Source organism: Bos taurus, chromosome 23 (assembly GCF_002263795.3).
Source record: "Bos taurus isolate L1 Dominette 01449 registration number 42190680 breed Hereford chromosome 23, ARS-UCD2.0, whole genome shotgun sequence".
Taxonomy (NCBI): Eukaryota; Metazoa; Chordata; class Mammalia; order Artiodactyla; family Bovidae; genus Bos; species Bos taurus.
The window spans coordinates 47,303,299-47,309,507 of NC_037350.1; the positions used below are offsets into that span (position 1 = coordinate 47,303,299).

Genomic DNA, 6,209 nt, shown 5'->3' on the forward strand with positions numbered 1-6,209 from the left:
CATGCTGCCCCACAATATGGTAATTGCTGTAATGTTTTCCAGGGAGGAAAAAAAAAAAAAAGAAGAAATTGAGCCGTGCCTCCATCTCTGAAGTCTGCATTCGTGCGGACCTCGGCCCAAATAGCAAGTTGAGAGCCTGAGTCCACGTCGGTGCTTTGCCTCATCCAGGTCAACGTGAAAATTCTCTGGAAAAACTGGAAATGTTCTCCTAGGCTGCCTTATTTTGAAACGATCCCCAGAAGTCCCAGGTGTCTGGGGAGGCAGTGAGTTAAGGGGACTGCCGTCGCCTACGTGAGAGGATCTCTAGATTTATAAGAAACCTGAAAGCTCTCACTTAACGGCTCACCCTCTGCAGGCTGGCCAAGTGGCCCAGGCTTTCGGCCTCTCCGCTTCAGCTGTATCCAGGCAGGGGTCCCTCCCTTCTTGCCCTGGTTCGCACCGTATGCCCTGCAACGCTATTAAGATGTCAAATGCCGGAGTGACAACAAGAGAGCCCTAATTAAACAGCATCAAAGAGCGCCCTCGAAGGAACAGACCGAACCCAAACAAGAGGAGCTTGGGACCGGAAACGGGGAAGAAAGGCGACGGGGGCTTGGTAATCAGCTGGGTTTCAAGCCGAGGGTTTGTTGTGTGTAGTTAAAGGGCCCAACGACACAAAGATCTCCCCGTGGAGTCAGGCCGGAGACCGAGTGCGGATGCGCCAAGACAGAAGGGGTAACGCTCCCCGAGTCCTGCGGCCAGAAGCGCATCGTAATTGGCCTCCGAGATCACTTATGGCAATCAGGGAAGTGATATACTTCTGAATAATTATGAATAATTAGGCACATTTATGAATAATTACACTGATAATAACTATCCAACTCATTCCATTTTAAAATTGTAATTCAGTCATTATGTGTTGGGTAGTCATTGCCTCCCTCCTGCCTTCTGCATATTCATGGTCTGATCCAACTGCCAATCTCACCGAGTCTGGAGCTTCTCTGCAGGTCAGGGTGGTCACAGCAACAGCCAGGTCCTGGACTCATCCTGGGGACCAGAGAACACACTAGTGGGCAGGGTCGGAGCTTCATAGCCTTCACGATTGACTTGGAAACATCTGAACAGTAGAAAGCAGCAGAAAGGACATAGGAAACACATTCCTGAAACGCTGGAGCTCTGCCAGCGTGTGACTCATTTATCAATAGCCCAGGACTTGAAAGCAGCGGCCCGGAGCTCCTGGTGCTTTCAGTGCTGATGGTAAAAAGAAGCTGTTGTTTCCACCATGTGTCATTGTAAAGAACACCAGTAAACTGTACAAGAGCTGTCTCTTTGTGGTATCTTCTGATCAGAGTTCTAGGCTGCTTAGAAATCAGAAGTCCCAGCTGGAAGATGCGATTCAAATAATGGGTATTTCCTCAGGTTTTGAAGCAAAATGTGCACTGGTCTCCTTGCCTTACTCTTGTTTCCTCTCATCCTACTTTTTCTCTTTCTTTCTCTGTCTCACTCTCCCTCCTACACCTTTGCCAGCTTCTCTGTCACCTTCGTGCCTTTTTCTGTTGCAGGCTTAACAATGACAATCACAAAAGTAAGCTTGTTGTGGTGGTTTAGTTGCTCAGTCGTGTCTGACTCTGCAACCCCAAGGACTGTAGCCCACCAGGCTTCTCTGTCCATGGGATTCTCCAGGCAAGAAGACTGGAGTGGGTTGCCATTTCCTCCTCCTAGGGATCTTCCCAACCCAGGGACTGAAACGCCTGAGTCTTCTGCATGGCAGGCAAGCTCTTTACCACTGAGCCACCAGGGAAGCCCCAAAATAAGCTTATATTTCCCCAATTCCAAAAGTAATATGTGTTAACTCGGAAATTTGGAAAGGATTGGGGCATAAGGAAAATGGAATTTAAAAAGTCAGTATCTCAACACCTGAGAGAACCAATATGAATTTAATATTATGAGGGGTTTTTTCCATGCATATTTTATACAACCAAGGTTATATTACAAAACCTATTTTGCATCCCGAAATTTTCTTTAACATTTTGCATAGAATTGTATTTTCCATGTTATTAAACCATAAGCATATTCCTGTGTTATTAAAATTTATGTTTTAAAAGTTTCAAGTTTGATATGGCCAAATGAAATTAAATGAAAATGTATATGATAGTCATTTGCTGATACTTTGGATATCCATATGTCCCATTTTTGCTAGTTTGCCATATAATCTTATGGGGAAGTCTTTTCGTTCTTATTTCTCACTCTATTATTTCCACGTTCCCCTCCTCTTAGATTAAGACTTGACATGGGCGTAAGGAAGTACGAGGCTCCAGAAATGAGACAGTGGAATAATGTCACTGGTTTAGCGCACAGGCTTATAACAAATACACAATCTTTTGAGGGATGAGCAACAATAATATCCTGCAGTTTAACTCTAAACAAAACTTTTTGTGCAGAATTAATCATAACAGGATTCTGCCTTGGACCTTAACCAAGGGGACTTGGTAACTGAAACACTTTCTAATGCCTCCTTTCCTGAGCCTTGATTACAGAAAAACAGAGGCCTGAATGGCGTCTTGAGCTTCTGAACAGCCGTTTGCAAGGACAGCTTCGGATGCCTCAGCGCTGCCTGGTGAGCTTTGTGAAAAGGCGTGTTCCTGAGTCTACTGTCGATACCCTGACTGAGTGGTGCTGGGGGTGAGGACTAAAGCGGGAAGTGAAGCAGGCGGCAGAGGTGAGGTGCTGTGCGTCATGCCAAGAACCCTGGACTGCACCCTGGGAGCGACATGATTCATGTGAGCGACCCAGACGAGGTCACAGGAGAAGCATGAGCCCGGTGCGAGGGAACAGAGCAAACTGAGTGGCTGTGAGTCAAGCGTGCAGAGGTCCAGCCTTGGGGGAGGCTTTTCTTTCCTTCTGGAGACAGGCAGCACCCCTCTGTAAGCTGCCACCACGCACACCATCCGCCTCTTGGAAAACAGCTGGAGTCCCAAGTGTCAGCAAGCCCCCCTCCCCCTTCCCCTCTGCCTTCTCCCTCCACACAAAGAGGCCATTATCTCCTGCCACCCCCCACTTTTTTTTTTTTGAACGAGGTATTTGGATAATGATTCTGCTGCCCAGCCAACCCCTCCTCCCCCACTTTCCCTGCTGCCAGCTAAATTCTAGTGATTGATGGGGGCAATACTTGGAAATTTTGAGATGTGGGGAGAGGGAGAGGGGAGGAGGACCACCCTGGACAAGGGGGGGGAAGGAGCTGCTGGAGCACCCAGGACATTAGAACGTGTGGGGACTGCTAAATGCTTCATTGAGGTGATGATGATAAACATTTATCTCTGAGCATATATATGCATTTTACCTAACGATCTCAGGCGTCCATAAGGAAATCACAGGAACAGGCCCTAAATGAGAATCTCTTAGGAGTGGGATCTGAATTGTAAATGCCTGCCAGAATCTCACACATCAAATTACAATAAGCAGAATGATATTTTAAGCAGCTTAGTACTTAAAGGGTAGAGGGTGGGTCTTCCCTGGTGGCTCAGACAGGAATTTAAAGAATCTCCCTGTAATGCTGGAGACCCCAGTTCGATCCCTGGGTCAGGAAGATCCCCTGGAGAAAGAAATGGCTACACACTCCAGTGGGTGGGTAGATTCTTACCTGAGAAATCCCATGGACAGAGGAGCCTGGCGGGCTACAGTCCATGGGGGTTGCAAAGAGTCGAACATAACTTAGCAACTAAACAAAAACCACCACAAATAATCATTCAGTCCCTAATATCACTTTCCTCTAAGAATTCAAGATTGAATCCCGGGCAGTCCAGTGGTTAGGACGCCACACTTCCACTGCAAGGGGCACAGGTTCGATCCCTGGTCAGGGAACTAAGTCCCCCCAGGCCACATGGTGTAGCCAACATGAAACAAAAAAAAAAAGAATTCAAGATAGTTCAGAATTTTCCAACGCCTTGTGATCGTTCTGGATGTCACGTATTTTAGGGAGATGCATCATTTTTCTGAGCCAAACATTTACAGATGAACAATTCTGAATAACAGAGAGCTTGTCTGTAGAGTAATAACAGAAATAATAAGGAACAGCACGAGGTGGCAGGAGGCCCAGCCCATCCTTCACTTCTCCCCACACCCACCCAACAGGCTCCTCCAGGTCCCCCTTTCACACTTGAATAGAGCTTTCTAGAGGCCAGGAAGCCTGCCCAGGTCAGGCAGCCTGTAAAAGGCAGAGACAGGAATTTGAACCCTGACCTACCTACCTGTTTACCCCTAAGCTCTTTTACTGAAGGCTCGGGAGCTTACAGCAAGGTTCAACTTACCAAGAACTCAAAAAAGAAAAAAAAAACACTATTGAGAAGCAAGTAGAAAAATAGCCCATTTTATAAAAGGAAAACCACAAGGCTAAAACTTCATATTAAAACACTTAATATAAAAATTATATATGTGTGTGTGCTTAGTCGCTCAGTCATGTCCGACTCTTGCAACCCCATAGACTGTAGCCTGCCAGGCTCCTCTGTCCATGGGATTCTCCAGCAAGAATACTGGAGTGGGTTGCCATTTCCTTCTCCAGGGGATCTTCCCGACCCAGAAATCAAACCCAGGTCACCTGCATTGCAGGCGGATTCTTTACCAACTGAGCTACAAGGGAACCCCCCCAAAAAAAATTATATAAAACTTTATTATGAAAAAACAGCTAAAAGAAAACCAGGTTCTAATGGAAACAATGTTAAAAATAAAAGTACTTTATTATCAAGACATTAGGAACATAATGTATTATTCAGTCTATTTGAAACTGATGTGGAATTTATAATTTTATTTTTTGTTAACAAACTGGAGATGAAATAGTGGTAACAACTCTTCAAGTTTATATTTTTCTTCTTTTTCCTTTTTGGCCCACCACGAAGCATGTGGGATCTTAGTTTCCCAACAGGGGTTCAAACCCACACCCCCTGCAGTGGAAGTATGGGTCTCAACCACTAGACCTCCAGAGAAAGCCCTCGAGTTTGTATTTCTAATACAACGGCTAAACTTCATTTTCCTGTAACTTCTATCTTCCTATGTCCACAGGCTGATGGACTAAGATGAATTGTGATAGGATTGGTAGAACTCCAAGTAATGGCAAATAAAACGTCTTATGTGTTGTTTCTGTTTTAATTGTACAGCATCTTATAGGCTTTGGTCTCTACCAGAATGATCAACCTGTCACTTGCATTGTTTGACTATTGATTAAGCTTCAGAACTGTGTTGACAGAGGTCTGACCGTAAAAAGAAAGTCAGCTCCCCTGCCTCCTGCCACCAGGATTCCCAATCTCATGCCGATGGCTTTTTGCATGATTATGTTGTTCTGAAAAAGCTACAGAATCAATAAACATTTTCTGAAGCAGAGATATCTACATCCCCAAAGAGGGGTGCCTATTCAGTTTCCCACTCAATCTACAAAATGCATTACCCTTTGGAGTGGAAGGGTCAGTCTTGGCTGCTGGATAAGAATCAGGAATTTTGCTTAGATTTATTTCTTCTTTTCAGAGCGAAAGTCCTATGGCTAGGACACCAAATAGTCTCCAGAGTGGCCGGGAGGACTAACCACACTCACTGTGGTTTACGAACACCCCTGAATGACCCAAGTTAGACACAGGAGGGATCAGATCCTTGGGAGCTTCTGCTTTGAATGTTTCTTAAAAGAACAAAGCTGAGGGCTTCCCTGGTGGCTTAGTGGTAAAGAATCTGTCTGCCAATGCAGGAGACTCCAGTTCGACCCCTGATCCAGGAAGATCCCACAAGGCACAGATCAACTGAGCCCGTGCCCCGCAACTACTGAGCCTGTGTTCTAGAGCCTGAGATCTGCAACTACAGAGCGCACAGGCCTTAACTACTGAAGCCCGAGCACTCTAGCCTGTGCTCCAGAACAAAAGAAGTCAGCAGAATCAGAAGCCCGGGCACCACAGCCAGAGAGAAGCCCCCACTCGCCACAACTACGGAAAAGCCTGCAGAGCAGAGGACCCAGCACAGCCTAAAATAAATAAATATATTTTAGAAAACCTCTTTGTTAAAAAAATTGTATCTCTCTCTCTCCTACCCCCCAGCCCCCACATCCTTTCCCTGTCTCTTTCTCTGGAATATAAGATTCTTGGGAATAAACAGCATCATCTCCAAGTGTTTAGAAACCTACCTTGTTCTGCCAGACATCATTCCATTAGGTTGAGAAAAATCCTTTTCTCTGCTGAGGCTATATAATGTGATGC

The 6,209-nt window shown here is 45.6% G+C and overlaps 1 long non-coding RNA gene across 3 annotated transcripts in view; it reads right to left on the bottom strand.

Annotated features, from left to right (window-relative positions):
• The window catches only part of LOC112443838 (uncharacterized), a 29,443-nt gene extending 26,385 nt beyond the window's left edge, over positions 1-3,058 (bottom strand). For 2 of the 3 annotated variants that reach the window (XR_009492597.1, XR_009492596.1), the window contains exon 1: positions 347-934. This is a non-coding gene — a long non-coding RNA (uncharacterized lncRNA). Of the gene's footprint in view, positions 1-346; positions 935-964 lie in introns of those variants that run through there. The other variant, XR_003032234.2, reaches the window with a different exon arrangement.
• Positions 3,059-6,209: the final 3,151 nt, after the last annotated feature.